General features: G+C 32.5%; 1 protein-coding gene and 1 long non-coding RNA gene across 2 annotated transcripts in view; both read left to right on the top strand.

Annotated features, from left to right (window-relative positions):
• Past1 (putative achaete scute target 1) overlaps positions 1–20,974 on the top strand; it is an 80,417-nt gene that overhangs the window by 14,889 nt on the left and 44,554 nt on the right. The gene's annotated exons all lie outside the window — the stretch shown is intronic.
• LOC142221311 (uncharacterized) lies at positions 13,088–13,460 on the top strand. The gene is made up of 2 exons (XR_012717986.1): positions 13,088–13,221; positions 13,284–13,460. It is a non-coding gene; the product is annotated as an uncharacterized LOC142221311 (long non-coding RNA).

Below are 20,974 nucleotides of genomic sequence, written 5' to 3'. Positions count from 1 at the left end.
GTATAAAAACCCAAATATACCTTGATTGTATACCTTCGACAGTAAAATATGAATTGATTTGTCTTTCGAAATAGAAGAGCCAAAATTCAGATTCTTAGAAATACGAACGAAAACTTTTGTATGAAATGTCCCCTATTATTAGGCATCAAATTATACAAGTTATAAAGGGTGATTTGTTAAGAGCTTGATAACTTTTTAAAAAAAAAAAACGCATAAAATTTGCAAAATCTCATCGGTTCTTTATTTGAAACGTTAGATTGGTCCATGACATTTACTTTTTGAAGATAATTTCATTTAAATGTTGACCGCGGCTGCGTCTTAGGTGGTCCATTCGGAAAGTCCAATTTTGGGCAACTTTTTCGAGCATTTCGGCCGGAATAGCCCGAATTTCTTCGGAAATGTTGTCTTCCAAAGCTGGAATAGTTGCTGGCTTATTTCTGTAGACTTTAGACTTGACGTAGCCCCACAAAAAATAGTCTAAAGGCGTCAAATCGCATGATCTTGGTGGCCAACTTACCGGTCCATTTCTTGAGATGAATTGTTCTCCGAAGTTTTCCCTCAAAATGGCCATAGAATCGCGAGCTGTGTGGCATGTAGCGCCATCTTGTTGAAACCACATGTCAACCAAGTTCAGTTCTTCCATTTTTGGCAACAAAAAGTTTGTTAGCATCGAACGATAGCGATCGCCATTCACCGTAACGTTGCGTCCAACAGCATCTTTGAAAAAATACGGTCCAATGATTCCACCAGCGTACAAACCACACCAAACAGTGCATTTTTCGGGATGCATGGGCAGTTCTTGAACGGCTTCTGGTTGCTCTTCACTCCAAATGCGGCAATTTTGCTTATTTACGTAGCCATTCAACCAGAAATGAGCCTCATCGCTGAACAAAATTTGTCGATAAAAAAGCGGATTTTCTGCCAACTTTTCTAGGGCCCATTCACTGAAAATTCGACGTTGTGGCTCGTTAGTAAGTCTATTCATGATGAAATGTCAAAGCATACTGAGCATCTTTCTCTTTGACACCATGTCTGAAATCCCACGTGATCTGTCAAATACTAATGCATGAAAATCCTAACCTCAAAAGAATCACCCTTTATGTGTCCCAGAGTTGATTATTTCATTGTCAACAAGCTGATAATGTTCAAAAAAAGTTGTAATATATGTTTGGATAAAATTCCATGTAGCTTATATTGGATTTTCGATCCTTAGAAATATATCCATTCTGCAATAGAAATGTTCTACAGCATTGCATATCGTTCGACAAAAAATCTATTGAAAAATTATTTAATATTAGATTTTTTTTTTGCATGACCCACAAATACCAACTCCTCTGCTATGAGCCATTTCGACGTGTGTGATGAAGTGAAAATTACCTCGTGTATTCTAGTGGTTTACATTTTATATACACACGTACATATATAAATAATGTACACGTATATACCATACATTTATTGGAGAGAATCAATACTTATTTATTTTTAGCAATTAATACATGGAGACAGACGGATGGATCACCAATGCGTTCGTTTGTTTGGTTCGTTCAAATAGCAATTTAATAAAATTGAAATTACTGAACGGTAAAATAAATTGTGATGACGAACTTGAAATCGTCATATTCAGTGACGGCTATAGTTCGGTATTTGATTGTCGATTGCCGACTGGGCGATAAGATATGGAGAATATTGACTGAAGGTACTCATAAAAAAACAAAATTGTTACGGTTGTGGAAAATGGAGTGAATAAAAGTTGTTTTTTTTTTTTGGTGAATATGAAACCTATTGAAATATTCAATATATTTCAAATAAAGGGTGATACGGTCAAAATTTGGTCAATGGAAAACGCGTGTAAATCGGTGAAATCGTTTATTTAAAAAAAAATCAAATTAAATTTCTTTTTCAAGTTCAATTAGTATAAAATTCAGGGAATATATTCAGTTAGGCTTTCGCTTTTCCAAATCCGAATTGCGTGAGGCCCGCTTGACACCTGCCATCAGATTTTGTACAGCCACCTTGTCCACCTTCTTCGCCGCAGAAAGCCAGTTTGCCTTGAACTGCTGCTCGTCCTTAGCAGTTTTTTTGGTCTTCTTTAGGTTCCGCTTGTCAATAGCCCAGTATTTCTCAATTGGGCGGAGCTCTGGCGTGTTGGGAGGGTTCTTGTCCTTGGGAACCACCTGCACGTTGTTGGCGGCGTACCACTCCATGGCCTTTTTACCGTAATGGCAAGATGCCAAATCCGGCCAAAACAGTACGGAACAACCGTGTTTCTTCAGGAAAGGCAGCAGACGTTTATTCAAACACTCTTTGACGTAAATTTCTTGGTTGACAGTCCCGGAAGCTATGAAAATGCTGCTTTTCAAGCCACAGGTACAGATGGCTTGTCAAACCAGATATTTCTTTGCGAACTTTGACAGTTTTATGTGCTTGAAAATATCTGCTACCTTTCCCCTTTCTTTTGCCGTATAAAACTCCTGTCCCAGAAGCTGCTTGTAGTCGGCTTTGACGTAGGTTTCGGCGTCCATTACCACGCAGTCAAACTTCGTCAGCATCGTCGTGTACAGCCTCCGGGATCGCGCTTTGGCCGTCGTATTTTGTTTATCATCGCGATTTGGAGTCACTACCTTCTTGTAAGTCGATAGTCCGGCTCGTTTTATGGCTCGATGTACGGTTGTAGACGATACACCCAGCTTATTTGCGGCATCTCGGAGAGAGATGTTAGGGTTTCGCTTGACACTACCGGCAACTCTCTTTGTCGTCTCAGTGGCTTCCGGTTTTCGATTTCCCCCCGATCCAGACTTCCTGGCTGTCGACAAACGTTCCCCAAACACTTTAATTACATTTGTAACGGTTGATTTGGCAATTTTGTCAGCTTTGCGTTCGAGTAGCTCGGATTTTCGCGATGCGCGAGCAAAATTTAGATACGCTGCTCTTCTTGCTTGGACGGCATTTTGACAACTGAAGAGTGAATTCCAAAATCAAAATAGGAGCAACATTCTACACACACACCTTCAAAATGAGGGATGTTCAGGTTTTTTAAATGCAAAATTGAAAGAAATACGTTAAGTTTATATTGACCAAATTTTGACCGTATCACCCTTTATTGTTGGATTTTTTTTATTTTGTGTGTGTATTTTTTTTTATTAATTTCCTTTTAATTTTATTTGTGTATAAATTAAAAATATGATGATTTTCTTGAATTTAATTTAAAAATTTGTTTATTAGACTTTATTGTTTGACCCTCTGCTAGCCTCCTATTAGTCTCCATTTATGATTTATTTTTACTTAAGCCCATTTTTCACAAGAATATTTTTAAATATAGTACTAGGCAGATTAATTCGGTATTGAAGCTTCGTAATGGTTTCTTTGAAATGAAGTGGTTATGTTCAAACTTGAAATCATTGGTCATACAGTTTGAATTTATAAAAATACATACTTGAAATTTTTTTAACACTAAAGTGAATTTCTATGACTCATTTGCCATAATCAAAGACCAAACAATCCCACTAACAAACAAAACCATCATCATCGTCATCATCACGGCCACCACAAAATACTTCAAACACCCTCCAATCAAAAAACAAAACTATAGCATTTCCACATGAAAGCATTTCATTGCATTTTGGTGGTAAAATGGAAATAGAAAGGCAAAGTAAGGCAAAACAATTGTGTTTTATTATAAAAAAAAAACAAAAAAAAAAAAAACAAAAACAACAAATAAGTGATGACTTTATAAAGTAAAATTAAATAATTTTTACAAGGTATGTACTTTTAAATATAAATGAAATGAAATAAGAAAAACAAAAAAAAAAACAATTTTTTCTTGTAATTGAAGTTAGCTAGAATGATTCAATTGAAATATGCCCTTTAATGGACGATAACCTGTGGCTATTTTAATTAAGTTCATATAATTTTATTCCCGTAGACGTTTTCGTTTCAATTGCCCAAATATTGAGATATTCCATTTTCACAAGCTTCGCTTAAAGCGAATTTTTCACAATGGACATGGACATTTCTCCATGGGCATGGACATATTATAATTATTCGGACTATAATGTGGTTGCATAAGAACGTCAGAGGTTCTGACGATGAAACACAATTCTTTTCCTATTGGCCAAAGCGTTTCACAGGTTTTTTTTTCTAATAAAGACTTTAGTACACTGAAAAACAAAACTTTTCCAAGTTCAAAGATTTTGTCTTTATTATTACACTAATAATTTTGGTATTGACTCCGAGCCGAATAAGCGGAGCATTGAAGTAAGGATACCTTTAGGACACAATTCTCTTTTAAATTTAAGTTTTGTGTACTTGAGGCTAAGAAACAAATTTTAATATATTCAATTCTTCAGTTTTTTTTTCTTCGTGTGTTGTCAAAGCTCTTAAAAACATTTTAACGACAAGTTAAATTTTCAATTTCAGACTCGATTTTAAGTCAAGAAATTATGCTATGTTTCAAGTAAAAAAGTCTTTAAAATAGTGGTGAAAAACATTTCCTATTTTTTTTTAATGATTTTTTGATTTGAAGTCATGATGAAAAATTAAAGAAGATTTCATTAATTTTGAAGAATCTTTCAGAATTCAGTTGTTGACTTGTTTTTGTTTTGTTTCAGAATTTTTAAAGCCTAGTTGACTTTTGTCAAACAAAATTTTCTTTCATTTAAAGATACACATTTTTAGATCGAATCACTTAACTATAAGGACACAACGACTTCATTGTAAAGTTCATCAACTTTTGAACATGAAATCTTTGGCCTCGCGACAATAGTTTTTTCAGTATAGGCTTGCAATCTAAGCTGGAATGAATCTGGTCTCTATACCAAATTTTGAAAAAGTCGAAAAGTCGTATTTTTCAAAAAGTCTACTATAGCAGATTTTTTGATAAATCGAAAGTTCGGTAGCTAACATGTTGCTTAGATTTATAGATTAATTTCCATTTTCGACCAAACACCAAAATGTTCTTCAGTGGTAGATTATCCCCTATCAGTAATGCTGGTGACATTTCAAAGTTTCTCTAAGTGGTTACGCCGTAATGTTAAACGCTGTTCGGACTCGGAAAAAAAAAATATTTACATCTTTAAGGTTTTTTGAAATTAAGAAAACAGACAAACAAAGATTTTTAAACTGGTATTTATTTGTAAGTGAATAGTGTTATTAATATACCGGGAAAAGAGAATGAAAATTCGATAAATGTTATCTGTATCCTAATTTTAATTTTATTGATCTTAGATTTAAAACCAGATAGTTCGCTAAAATGTATTCTTTTTAAAGATGCCACATCTTTTGCTCGACATTAATACCAAAATCCTTAATGGAAGGTCACCATATTTGGATCCAAGTAAACTTTTCTTTTAGTGTAGTGCAAATTCAAAATGTCGACTCGAAATTCAAAAAGCCGTCTTTCTTAATTCTTAAGAAAAAAGATTAAAAAGATAACTTTTCCAAACTTTGAAAAATTCGAAAATTTAAAAAGTTAACTTTGACTTTCAAAATTTAATAAAAATCAAAAACTCGGTGAAACGAAAAAGTCGAAAATATTTTCATTAAAAAAAACTAACATTCAAAATATAAACTTTTAAAAAAATTGAAAAGTTTTGAATATTCAAATTATCGACTTTTCCAAACATCGAACAAAATCGAAAAGTCGTCCTTTTCTAATTTTTAAAAATTTAAAAAGTTCAGATTTTTATACCCTCCACCATAGAATGGTGACAGGGGTACAATAAGTTTGTCATTCCGTTTGTAACACATAGAAATATAGATTTCCGACTATATAAAGTATATATATTCTTGATCAGGGAGAAATTCTAAGACGATATAAGCATGTCCGTCTGTCCCTCTGCCTGTTGTAATCACGCTTCATCCTTCAATAATGGCGCTATCGTCCTGAAATTTGGCACAGATTCGATTTACCTGCAATTGGAAATCTAGGACCATAAGGAGGTGTACCGAAAATGGGGTGTATCGGTCCATGTTTTGATATAGACCGATCTCCCGATTTTACTTCTTGGGTTCTATAATCCGTAGTTTAAATCCAATTTACCTCAAATTTGAAATCTAGAGGTATTGTAGGACCTTAAAGACGTGTACCGAAAATGGTGAGTACCGGTCCATGTTTTGATATAGCCACCACATGTACCGATCTCCCGATTTTACTTCTTGGCCTCCTAGAATCCGTAATTTTTACCCCATTTTCCCTTAAATCGGAAATCTAGAGGTATTATAAGACCTTTAAGAGATGTGCCGAAAATAGTGAGTATCGGTCCAAGTTATGATATAGTCGCCATATAAACCGACCTCCCGATTTAGGGTCTTGGGCTTATAAAAACTGTAGTTTTTATCCAATTTGCCTGAAATTGGAAATCTAGAGGTATTTTAGGACAATTCAAAAGTATACCGAAAATGGTGCCTATCGGTAAATGTTTTGGTATAGCCCCCATATGGACCGATCTCCCGATTTTACTTCTTGGGCTTCTAGAATCCGTAGTTTTTATCCAATTTGTCTGAAATTTGAAATCTAAAGGTATTCTAGGGCCCTCAAGACGTGTGTCGAAAATGGTGAGTACTGGTCCATGTTTTGATATAGGTCCCATATAGACCGATCTCCCGATTTTACTTCTTGGGCTTCTAGAATCCGTAGTTTTTACCCAATTTGCCTGAAATTGGAAATCTAGAGGTATTCTAGGAAAATAAAGAGATGTGCCGAAAATGGTGATTATCGGTCCATGTTTTGGTATAGCCCCCATATGGACCGATCTCCCGATTTTACTTCTTGGGCTTCTAGAATCCGTAGTTTTTACCCAATTTGCCTGAAATTGGAAATCTAGAGGTATTCTAGGAAAATAAAGAGATGTGCCGAAAATGGTGATTATCGGTCCATGTTTTGATATAGCCCCCACATAGACCGATCTTCCGATTTTACTTCTTGGGCTTCTAGAATCCGTAGCTTTTTCCCAATTTGCTTGAAATTGGAAATCTAGAGGTATTCTAGGAAAATAAAGAGATGTGCCGAAAATGGTGATTATCGGCCTATGTTTTGATATAGCACCCACATAGACCGATCTCCCGATTTTACTTCTTGGGCTTCTAGAATCCGTAGTTTTTACCCAATTTGCTTGAAATTGGAAATGTTGAGGTGTTCTAGGAAAATAAAGAGATGTGCCGAAATTGGTGATTATCGGACCATGTTTTGATATAGCCCCCACATAGACCGATCTCCCGATTTTACTTCTTGCCTGAAATTGGAAATCTAGAGGTATTCTAAGACCATAAAGGGGTGTGTCGAATATATTGAGTATCGGTACAGTTTTTGATATAGCCCCCATTATAAACCGGTCCTCCGATTTGGGGTCTAGATTCTAGAACTACAATTAAATGTGCTGAATACTGTGTGTATCCTTCCATGTTTTGGTATAGCCCCCATTACACCGAATTCCCGATTTAACTACTAGGGTTTCTAGAAATTGTGGGTTTTATCCCATTTGCCACAAATTGACAATATACTGGCACTTTAGACCCATAACAAAGTGTATATAATTTAGTTTTATCGGTCCATTTGGTAAGGCCTCCATATAGACCGATTTCACTTATTGAGGGTATAGAAGGCGCACTGATCATGAAAATTGCTTGAAACTGAATGCAAAATGTCCAGATTTTACTTCTTGTAGTCATTTAAATAATTGGGATGAAAATTCACAGATTTTAGATTTCAAATCAAGGCGTTACGTATTTCATAATTTTCTTGCACTTACAAGAGATGTTTATGATTCCTCTAAAACTCAAACAAAAAAATGGTTCTTATAAATTCTGAATCTGATCTAGTCTTCATAGGTAAAATCTTTACATTTTTCTGTGGAAAGCTTACTGGTTGAACTGATCTGCTTGGGAAAATATCTGTCATCAAACCCCCCTGAAATTTTCAAAGGAATCTATTATATTTGATTCATGGTGGTGGGTATTTAAGGTTCGGCCCGGCCGAACTTACTTCTGTATATACTTGTTTTATGAAGTATTTTCTTTAAAAAAATCGAATTTATGACAAGCGAATCAATGTTTTTAAGCCGTCTATTAAAGAATTAATTTTTCTTTTAAAGAATTAATTTTTTAGCGTCAAAAGAAAACTTTGCTTATTTAAATTCTCGTTCCTCAAAAAAGAAAACTATTCTTTCAGTGTAGTTATAAAGAATTTTCTTTTTTTTTCTATTATGGAGTAAATAACATATTTCTCGAACCTTGGTATCCATTTCTATAGATTAACTAAATGAAAGTTTAGTTGGTTTTTTGTTTTTTGCTCTATTGCATCTTCCAACATCAACTCACATTAGTCTCATCGAAATGCTAGAAAAAACGACCACCAGTTTTCTAGCTTTTCTCAAACCTCAACGAGAAAGAAAAATATGAAAACATTCGGTGGTCTTGGTTAGTGGAGGAGAACGAGATATCATACCACCATTTGTATTGTATATACGTCTATAACAATGTATTCCTGTGTACTATATTCCATTTTTGTTTACCATTCATAGCCATACTTCGATTTTCCCATATAAGAATAATGCAAGAAAACCGCAAATGAAAGTGAGCGTTGGAGTTTTCTTTCTTTACCAACTAAAGTGGGACAAATCGCATGTGTTTTTTTTTTTTTTTGGTAACAGCTGTTATTTTCGCTCCTTTAATGTGAAATATAATATAATTGTATGGGACCTTTTGAATATTTAATCGAAATGACCTTAAACTTAGTTGTTAGGACAATCAATAGCCAAAACTAGTAGTAGTATTAGTTGGTAGGAATAAAATTGTATGAGGTGTTTTTTGTAATCGTATGTTCTATGAATTTTGTAATTAACATTAATTATAGCAAACAAAAGTTCGACTACCTCATCACATATTGATTGACAATGTAGGTCTACATTGAAATCAATGATAGATTTTGTTTGTTTTTTTTTTCATTTATATACATACATTTTGCGGAATATTTTACTTTATTAATGAGTGGAAAAAAAAAATAATGGCAAAGTGCCATAATAACAGTGTGAAAAATTTTCCAAAAATTACAAATATTGACAGCTTGTTTCTGCATGTCGAACGAGCCCTATCGATCGACTCAAATGGTGACAAACAGATGATTTTATAGCCAAAAATCAGCTGTTTCTATGATTTTCAGTCGATCGATGGAGCACGTTCGACATACAGAAACAGGCTGTGAATATACCTTTTGCAAAAGCGAGAATTTATTTCTTACTATAGCTTACTTGTCTCAGAGCTACGAATTAATTAATAATTCCCCTGAAAAATACATTTTAGTACACTCAAAAATAATTTTACTTGGATCCAAAGAGTTTGATTTTCCCTTAAGGATTTTGATATGGACTCCGAGCCAAAGCTGCTCCTTCTTCAAAATAGACATTTTTTAGGGGCCTATGTAGCTTTAAATTTCAGATCAAAAAAATTATAGTTAGCATGCAGATCTCATTTATTGAACTTTCATTCTCATTTTGGGATATATTAATAAAGCTACGAGTTTAAAAATCCAAATTATATTAGATACTTTAAAGTATAAAATGATTTTTTTAATACACAGAAAACAATTTCACGAAAATTTTTCCAATTAAAGTCTTAATTGAGTTTTAAACAAGTATATACGGCCGTAAGTTCGGCCAGGCCGAATCTTATGTACCCACCACCACGGCTTGCGTAGTAACTTCTACTAAAAACTGTCATCCATAATCGAATTACTTGGGTTGCGGTAACACTTGCCGATGGCAAGGTATCTTAAAACTTCCTAACACCGTCTTCTAAATTGTAAGTTAGTCCATACGTTGCGTATATTAAACTAAAAAAAAGGCCGATTATGTATATCAGTCAGTTTGACAAAATTTTAAAAAGAAATAAAATTTTGACAAAATATTGTAAAGAAATAAAATTTTGACAAAATTTTCTATAGAAATAAAATTTTGACAAAATTTTCTATAGAAATAAACTTTTGACAAAATTTTCTTTAAAAATAAATTTTGACAGAATTTTCTATAAAAATAAATTTTGACAAAATTTTCTATAGAAATAAAATTTTGACAAAATTTTCTATATAAATAAAATTTGAAAAAATTTTCTATAGAAATAAAATTTTGACAAAATTTTCTATAAAAATAAAATTGTGACAAAATTTTCTATATAAATAAAATTTGAAAAAATTTTCTATAGAAATAAAATTTTAACAAAATTTTCTATAAAAATAAATTTTGACAAAATTTTCTATAGAAATAAATTTTTGACAGAATTTTCTATAGAAATAAAATTTTGACAAAATTTCTATAGAAATAAATTTTTGACAGAATTTTCTATAGAAATAAAATTTTGACAAAATTTTCCATATAAATAAAATTTGAAAAAATTTTCTATAGAAATAAAATTTTGACAAAATTTTCTATAAAAATAAAATTGTGACAAATTTTCTATATAAATAAAATTTGAAAAAATTTTTTATAGAAATAAAATTTTGACAAAATTTTCTATAGAAATAAAATTTTAACAAAATTTTCTATAAAAATAAATTTTGACAAAATTTTCTATAGAAATAAATTTTTGACAGAATTTTCTATAGAAATAAAATTTTGACAAAATTTTCTATAGAAATAAATTTTTGGCAAAATTTTCTATAGAAACAAAATTTTGAAAAAAATTTCTATGGAAATAAAATTTTCACAAAATTTTCTATAGGAATACAATTTTGACAAAAATTTCTATAAAATAAAATTTTGATATAAAATATATATAAAATAAAATTTTGATATTAAATATATATAAAATAAAATGTTGGTACATTATTTTTGGCTCGAATGGCAACCATGATTATGAACCGATATGGACCAATTTTTGTGTGATTGCGGATCGGCTATATATAACTATAGCCCATTATGGACCAATTTTGCATGGTTGTTATAGACCATATACTAACAGCCGTACCAAATTTCAGCCGGATCGGATAAATTTTGCTCCTCCAAGAAGCTCCAGAGGTCAAATCTGGAGATCGGTGTATATGGGGCCTATATATAATTATGGAACGATATGGACCAATTTTTGCATGATTGTTAGAGACCATACATTCTCTAAAAGGCTCCGCAAGCCATAACTGGGGGTCCGTTTATATGGGGACTATACGTAAAAGTGGACCGATATGGCACATTTGCAATACCATCCGACCTACATCAATAATAGGGAGCCAACGTAATGCAATGGTTAGCATGCCCGCCTTGCATACACAAGGTCGTGGGTTCGATTCCTGCTTCGACCGAACACCAAAAAGTTGTTCAGCGGTGGATTATCCCACCTCAGTAATGCTGGTGACATTTCTGAGGGTTTCAAAGCTTGTCTAAGTGGTTTCACTGCAATGTGGTTTCACGCCGTTCGGACTCGACTATAAAAAGGAGGTCTCTTGTCAATGAGCTTAACATGGAATCGGGTTGCGTTCAGTGATAAGAGAGAAGTACACCAATGTGGTATCACAATGGACTGAATAGTCTAAGTGAGCCTGATACATCGGGCTGCCACCTAACCTAACCTAACCTAACCTAACCTAACCATACATAAAAATATTCAATTAAACATTTAATTGATTCAAAAAATTTTTTAATTGAAACAAAATTCAGTCACAAAAATTAATAGTATCAATTAGTTTTTTAATTGGATCAATTAATTTTTTAATGGACTTTCAACTAATTTTTTAATTGATACTATCATTTCTATGATTGAAGACATTTCAATTCAAAATAAATTGATTAATTTCGTGATTGAAGACAAAACATATTTTTTTGGTGTGTACCAAAAAACTTAGTCTATATTTGAAGCGTTGTTATCTTATATCTAAAGATTGAAAATTATCAGTTAATTTAAAGACGATTTCTTTATATTAAAAATGTTTTTACCTATTATTACCCGTTTTTACCTCTAATACGAGCTTATTGGACATGAAGATTAAAGAATGGATTGAATTATGAAACTATTGAAAAGAAACCGCCAGATACTAATCTCACAAGCCTAACTACACTGAAAAAAATATTTACGTGATATTAAAGATTACGCAACCTAAATTTTAGGATACGAAATTTACAAACTATTAAAGACAAATTTCTTTAAAATAAAATTCAAAAATTAATTTCATTAAATTTAGGACACCATTTTTGTAAATTTGCGTCCCTCCGTTAAAGTCTCATGTCTTTGAACTAATGCTAATTTTCATTAAAGTAAAGAAACACATTTTTGATTTAAAGAAATCGTCCTTAAATTAACTGAAATACTGTATCTTTAGATTTAAGATAAAAACGCTTCAAATATAGGTTAAGACTTATTTTGAGGATTTATCATCTTTGGTTTAAAGTTTTTTGGAATTAAGAAAACATTTTTTACTTTGAAGTATCCGTTATAATTTGGATTTTAAACTGGCGTTTGTTCACCCAGAAAAAAGTGCCTTCGAAACTAAAGGACAAATTTTTCACCAATATGGTTTATCCATTTTATTACCATTAATGTAAATTTTTGTGAGAAATAATAAAATTTACTCGTTTCAGTAAAAAAATCCTAAACTGTAAGCAGTTAGGAATAGTTCATTAACTAGAATAAGGCATGGAATTTTACTCATACTGTTTTCTTCGCTGGGTATAAGAATTTACTACTGAACAAGAAAAGTTTATTCACCGATAACAAAGCATTCGTAAAAATAAACAAAATCCGAACTAAAACCAAGTTTCCTCAAAATTAGTAAAATTTCTTATAAAATGATAATTGTGACTTCCTTTATAATAGAAAGTTTTACATACATACGAACAACACTTGGCATAGAAAAATATTTTAGTTTATTCGTACTAAGAAGTATGCAATCCTTTCAAAACTTAAGGAAACACACTTGTTAGAATATAGGAAATTTTCCTATATTTCTATTGTTACCTGTAATCGATACCTGTCATCGTAATCGATGTGTTTGCGCGTGGGTTGTTTTTTTAGTTGGAATCGCGTTGTTGTGGTATACGGAGAGATTGTTAAAAAATAATATGGTAAAATAATATAATAAATAACAAATAAAATATATAAAATATTTGTTATTTTAAATTAGTGAGAAAAAATTTTCGTTTTTTGAAAATAAATCTATCATTGTTCGTCATGGTGTATAAAGAAAGAAAACACCAGCAGAATAACAACCCTTTCATTTGTCTTCATTTTGGAATCTTCAATTATCAGGTAATATTCAGTGACGCTAACCTTTTGTAACAAAAATGGTTTATGATTTTTTATATTTGTAGGTATTGAAATCGTTAGGCAGCAACTTATTAAAAGTGAAAAGTACAAGAAGAAGAAAAAGTGTGTTTTACAGTTGATAATATCACATGGAAATTGGAAATAGTTGAATAATAAACTAATATTTCAAGGACAGTCGATGCTGTTGATTCTTAATAAATATATTCAATATATTAATAAAACATGTCTTTTATTGAAGATAAAATTGCTTATATAAATAAATAAAATTGTATTTAAAAACGAAGGTAAGCAGTTCTAATTATGAAGTAAAAGTTTTACCACAAATATGTAAGATTTGTCCAAATGAATGAAAAAAATTCAATAAAATCATTCCATATATGAATTCAAATCAGTTAAATTTTTTCATTCTGTAGTATTGTGGTACATAAATATAGGAAAATGTTAACTAATATATGGAATGCATTATACCTAATTTCTACGAAAATCACATCGTTCAAACAAATAAAAATGTCTTTGACGCTATACGAAGTTCAACTTTCTTCACAATGAGTTCATTTTAACTTAAAGAAGGGGTCACTTTTTTCTGGGTGTTTGTACATGAGTACCTTTATTAATAAACCGCGAAAAGAGAATGAACATTTGATAAATGAGATCTGTATCCTAATTTTAATTTTATTGGTCCTAGATTTAAAGCCAGATAGATCGCTAAAAAAATTCTTTATTTTAAAGAAGCCGCATCTTTGGCTCGGAATCATTCCTTAAGGGAAGGTCAAAATCTTTGGATCCAAGTAAACTTTTTTTTGAGTGTAGACATATGTTTCTTTGCTTGCTAATGCAAGTTTCCATAGTCTTTAGTGTAGATCTGGCGCGGTGGGATGATTTAATTTGGGTCCAAAATTATATGGGATACGAGAATTATACCTCCCAAATTGAACCATTTTTCACCACCACCGTGCACCACATAGCTACAATTCTCACATAGCTACAATTCCTTAATCTTATTTTTGATTTCGGTTTGTTGTATTCAGTGTATATAATATTCATGAAAATTACATAGCTTTCATTTAAACAGCGTGGAACAAGCTTGGAAATTATCTCGCAGTTTCTTTTGGATTCGGAGTGAACAATATTAGAAAAAATAAATTTGTGTGTTTAAAGGCATTAAACTTCATATTTGGTCGAATTAGTTCAAAAAAATGTCATTAAAATATTTTCAATTAAATTTTTTATTGAAAATATATTCAAATAAGATATTGATGTGTGTATGAAAATATACAATCTAAGTTTAACTAGCAGAGGCACAAACCAAATTTGTATTAAAATGTTATCTTCCCAAAATTGCAATGAATCCATTAGGTACGCAGGCAATAATGACTTGGTTTGTGTCTTGGATAGTTTATTTTGTTTATTTTAACGCACATGGTAGTAATTGATTCCAATCAATGTAAAACAGATATAAATTGCACCAATTATTTATTTGTTGAATCAAATAATTTCTTAATTGACGTTAGTGATTGATATTATAATTTCCATGATTGAAGCAGTTTCAATTAAAAATTAATTAAATCAATTAATTTCGTGATTAAAGTCTACTAATATTTTTTCTGTGTATATATTTGCCATTACACATCCAGTTTATATGCCATCAAGTTGGTAACATTTATATGACTCTACAACAGTTGTACAAGTACATATATTTAAACAGCAAAATTAGTCTTTGGAGTATCATAAAATTTAATACTTGAGTAAGTGTGTCATCTATACAATGTTAGAATTGTTGTTAGCTGTTTTGTTTTTTTTTTTTGCTAATTTCATTTTTTTTTCAACAATCTATTTTAACAGAGCATCATTTGAACAGCAATTACGTGTACTTGGTGATGTATGTACATAGTCTGGTGCTTAGCAAGTAAACCACATAGAACTTTGCTTATCATGAAAAACTTATCAGCTCCAATTCTTATTCATACATAGAAACGAACTCTCCTCCATACCGCAAGTAAAATTAAACTTAAATATATTTATTTTTAAAATTATATAATAAATTCAAAGGAAATTGTTGCTATATGCTGCTTGGTGGTGACTCCACTAAAATGGGATATATTTTTACACATTATTGTGTTAAAATAAAATGTAGTATATTTTACCTACGTGCTTATCGGAGAATATATTACCTCTGCAGATAAATGTATGTTATTGACAATTTTACTTCAAGTAGAAGAATTGTGTTGTCCCATTTCCGTAATCTGTTAAAACAATGGGGTCCCCAATTTACCAAAAAAAAATGAAATAGAATGAACTTATTGATTTGAAAGAAGTTTCGTCTTGCCTCTTCGGAGATGATAGGTACACTGAAAAAATGTTGTCGTGAGGACTAAGATTTCTTGTCCTTAAAATACAAATGTCAATTTTGCTTAGCATACACTCAAAAAAGTTTACTTGGATCCTAAGATTCCCTTAACCCTTTCACTACCGATGTCCACTTAGAAGGACATTCGAAAAAGACACCAAATTCTGTTTTCCCACTTAGTTTCGATTTATTTCTCAATGTTATTTTAAAGTAGAGGCTTTAATCTAAATAGGCTATATATATATTTTCCATATAAGGGAGCACCAAAATACATTTTTATAAACATCTTTAACAATAAACGACAAATACGAAATTTTGAGACAATTTTTCTACTATATGTTTCTACTAAATGGACATTCATAAAAGAAAAACTATAGCTAACAGGTTGGCTGATAAGTCCCCGGTCTAACAAAGAAAAATTCATTTTTTTTTGTCAAAATTCGTTTTTATTATGCAACATATTTCCCTTCAAGAGCGATACAACGATTATAACGACCTTCCAATTTTTTGATACCACTCCTTCGGTTTTGCCTCAAAATAGGCCTCAGTTTCGGGGATCACCTCTTCATTGCAGCCAAATTTTTTCCCTGCGATCATTCTTTTGAGGTCTGAGAACAAGAAAAAGTCGCTGGGGGCCAGATCTGGAGAATACGGTGGGTGAGGAAGCAATTCGAAGCCCAATTTATGAATATTTGCCATCGTTCTCAATGACTTGTGGCACGGTGCGTTGTCTTGGTGGAACAACACTTTTTTCTTCTTCATATGGCTCCAATAACGTCATATAATAGTCACTGTTGATGGTTTTTCCCTTCTCAAGATAATCGATAAAAATTATTCCATGCGCATCCCAAAAAACAGAGGCCATTACTTTGCCAGCGGACTTTTGAGTCTTTCCACGCTTCGGAGACGGTTCACCGGTCGCTGTCCACTCAGCCGACTGTCGATTAGACTCAGGAGTGTAGTGATGCAGCCATGTTTCATCCATTGTCACATATCGACGGAAAAACTCGGGTGTATTACGAGTTAACAGCTGCAAACACCGCTCAGAATCATCAACACGTTGTTGTTTTTGGTCAAATGTGAGCTCGCGCGGCACCCAATTTGCACAGAGCTTTCGCATAAACAAATATTGATGAATGATATGACCTACACGTTCCTTTGATATCTTTCAACTTCATTTTACGGTCATTCAAAATTATTTTGTGGATTTTTTTGATGTTTTCGTCGAGGTGGTTACTCTTTCGGGTGTCCACTGCGTTCACCGTCCTATGTGCCCATTTCACCACGCTTGACTTTTGCATACCAATCAATTATTGTTGATTTCCCTGGGGCATAGTCTGGAAACTCATTATCAAGCCAAGTTTTTGCTTCCACCGTATTTTTCCCTTTCAGAAAACAGTATTTTATCAAAACACGAAAATCCTTTTTTCCATTTTTTTGACAATAACAAAAGTTGCTTCACAAAAGACGCTCTATCTCACAAACTAATAGACGTCAAATTTTGACTCGAATCATTTGAAGGTTGGTACTATATAAAAATAATATGCATTTAATACTAGCGACGCGATCTATGTGTCAGACCGGGGACTTATCAGCAAACCTGTTACATTGTATTATAAAGATCAAGCTTTAATAATTATTTTCCCGAAAACTATGGATTAAAATCAAATTATTTAGTTTCTGAGATACGATGAAATATATTTTCAACAGTTTGGTGTACGGACAACTGTTTGAGACCGTGTATGAGCTCACATTGTCGATGTGAAGATAGATCCGCGTTCGACGGTTGGTTTTCCTGATTTCTTGAAAGACAACTGGCAATATCGATTGCTGTTTAATTTGGGGCTCATACGCTTAAATCCACGATTCATCACCTATCACGATGTCATAGACGTGTTTCGAAGCACCGCGATCGTATTTTTTGAGCATTTCTTTCGACCAATGGACACGACTCTTTTTTTGAGCGATTGACAATTTATGTGGGATCCAACGCGATTAAATTTTTGGACGGTCAAATTTTCATGCAATATTGAATGTATGCTGGTTCCACTAATGTCGAAGGTTGTCTCATTCTCACAATAGCTCACATGACGATTTTGCAATTTCACTTGCTATGTCATCAATGTAATCCCGCACAACAGCGATCTGCAGGCAATTCGTCTTGGAGTGAAGTACGACCTCGGTTGAATTCACCATACCATCGATAAACACTGGCCATAAGGTTTGGTTAGGTTAGTTAATCCACGTCGAAAATTGCAAAAAAATAACCGCACGATTTAATATATTTTTTTTGGCGATGTGAATCTTTTAAGTTGTTGTAAACAATACAACAGCACTCGTATATCAAAACGTTCTGGTACGTGTAACCTCAAAATGTCAATCTTTACGATACGGCAGATTGCAACACTATGGTTCCCAATCCCGAATATAGATGGCAATACGTTTACAAAGGAGTAGAGGTGTGCACGTGAGTAATATTTTGCTCACGCACACTCACGACGGAGAAATCTTATTCACGCACACTCACGCACGATATTTTTTGGTAGGGCTCACGCACGCTCACGAAATGAAAATTTGTACTCACGCACACTCACTCACGAAAATCTTTTAAATGTCGTGACTCACGAAAAATATCGTGACTTACGACAAATGTCGTGACTCACGAATAATTTTATGAGCGACTTACCTTCAGAACCTGACTGAAGACATGAGTATGGTTAAAATCGAGTGCGTTATAAAACTCTTACCACCTAGGATGTGACTAAAATTATAAATGAATTCAACTCGTAAGCAATTTATGTTCGTCAGCGGGATTATTTTCGTGATCGCGTTTTTCCGAAATTCGTTACTCACGCACACTCACGAAGATATTATTTTCGTTACTCACGCTCACGCAAGACATTTGGTTGGTTAATCACGCTCACGCACACTCACGCCGTTGCCGTCAGCGTGACTCACGACTCACGCGTGAGTCACGAAAATTTTCGTGAGTCACGTCAATTTCGTGTCACGTGCACACCTCTACAAAGGAGTAACATGAGCAAGGCAGACGGAAAAATTAATAAGATAAGGTTTCTGGCTTTGTGGTATAAAGTATGCTAAACTTAAATTTAAAAGTAAGTTGCGTCTTAAATGCATGCTTAGTTCAATTCTCCACTTCTTTGGCTCCGTAATCTATACAAAAATCTTTAGCGTGAAACTAAACGAAACGGGCAGGCTTGTGTTTCAGTGTAAACACAATAAAGCATTTTGCATATATCGTTTCGACCTTATATAACATGAAATAATTAAAATACTTTTTTGAAAATTAAAATTAAATAATTTCCGGTTTTTTCCATCTTTGCCCGAGTTAAATACATAAAGTTTTTCCTTGATTTACCTCTAAACACAAAAGTTCGTGATTATCTTCGCAAAAAAACGACCAATTTCCGTTGGCAAAAAGTCAATAAAACGTCCGTTGTAAATGCACATAGATATGAGTTAACCCAAAAGCATTTATTCCAATTAAATAATAGATAACACTTGTTGTCGCACTCTCGCCTCTTTCATAGCTAACAAAAATTATCTAACAAAAATAATTCCATTTTAAAATTGTATTTGTTGCGGGTTTTCTTGTTTTTTTTAGTACAGTAGGTCAAGAAACGTTTCCGATGAATAGTCTTATTTACTTTCAAATATATTAATATGGATATTAGTGAGAATAATGAAAATTTTACACTCTAAATCTGTGTACGTTATTGAGGCAAAAAATTGCTTAACAAGGATCAGTTGTGTCATTACACCTAGCAAAAAATTAAAAATAAATATTTTGACATGTCAAAATATTTTCTTGCCCCACTGTATCTCTCCAAATCTTTGATTATATTTTGCCTATAAGTAAACATGTATGTATTCTGTCTATCTATAGCTATATTGCATAGAGCGCACACGGTACATAAAGCAATTGTGTTAATTTTACCAATACTAGAGCTATGGTTTATTTTCAATAAAGCTACTAGCAGATCTATTAAACAAATGCACAAGTGTATATTCATGTCTTCTATACAACGGCAATGAAAGTGTCTGGCTGGGGTCTTGATTGAAAATTATTCACAAAAATTAAAGCTGTCATCGCACAACTAACTAATCTCGGCTAAACATACAGGAGAAAATGTTCTCAAACATATATGGCCTCTCTCTTCTCGCCTCAAGCCTGTCTCTTAAACTTTCTTAGGTCTCGATTAGAATGTAGAATGGTTTCTTCACCTTTTGCCAGACCTTTAGAGACAAGGAGAGAAAGTGAGAGCGAGAGTCTGTATAGACGCCATGACAAAATGGACAAACGTAACACTTGCTGCTTTTATCAGCGGTGTGTTATTTAATGGAAATTGGCGCGAAACTTGTGCCTTCAAGTGCAAGTGTGAATAAATACATAAGTTATCATCATGAGTTTTCTTATTTTACACTCAAAGTAGTATAATTCTGAACGTTTGAATGCCTACCTACTTGAATGATTGTCTTCATAAGTAGTGTAGCTTTCCTTTTTAGTTTATTCTAAGGTCGTTATTTATTCGTATCTAAACTAGTGATGTATAGTCGGATTTAGCAATAGATATTTGAATTTATTCGAATTTAATGCAAGAAACAATTAATAGATAAATTGCTTATTTATATGTTCCACATGGAAATGATATATGTAAGGAAAAAATAAACGCCACATATATGTGAAAAAATTAGTTATACACACTGAAAAAAATGCCCTGATTTTGTCTTTACACTAATGAGTTTGGTATTGTTACCGAGTCAAAGAAGTGGAGAAATTTAAGAAACAAATCTCTTTTTTAAATATAAGTTTTGACTGCTCAATTATAAGAAACAAAATATAATTTATTAATTTCTAGCTTTTTTCTTCTTATGTTATCAGAGTGCTTTGAAATCATGTTAACGACAACTTAATATTCCTAATTCTGAACTAGACTATAAGTAGAAATTATGAAATTATTATCTGTTTCAAGTAAAAAAAGTCTTTAAAATAAAGTGTTGAAATAAATCTTCTAATTTTAACGCTTTTTTGCTTTGACAAAAAATCAACAAATTTAAAGGCGTTTTCATTAATTTTGAAAAAATGTTCAGAATTATTAAAACCATGTTCACCTTTGTTTTTTCATGTTGAGATATCCAATTTGAAGTCCAATCATTATATCAAAAATCAAACTATAAGGACAAAACGACTCTATTGAAAAAGTTTAGACAAGGAAAAAAACTTTATCCTTCATGTTCTGAAATTCGGAATCGCAAAATTTTCATTTGGCCATATATCTTAACATAACCCTAAGTCTTATTAACTTAAATCTTGGTAATATAGTTCCTTTTAATGAGAAGTTCAAACAAAAATTGAATTAGAGTCCG

Source organism: Haematobia irritans, chromosome 1 (assembly GCF_050003625.1).
Source record: "Haematobia irritans isolate KBUSLIRL chromosome 1, ASM5000362v1, whole genome shotgun sequence".
NCBI classification, from domain to species: Eukaryota; Metazoa; Arthropoda; class Insecta; order Diptera; family Muscidae; genus Haematobia; species Haematobia irritans.
Note: the sequence above shows the minus strand (reverse complement) of the source record. Positions and strands in the feature narration are given on the sequence as shown.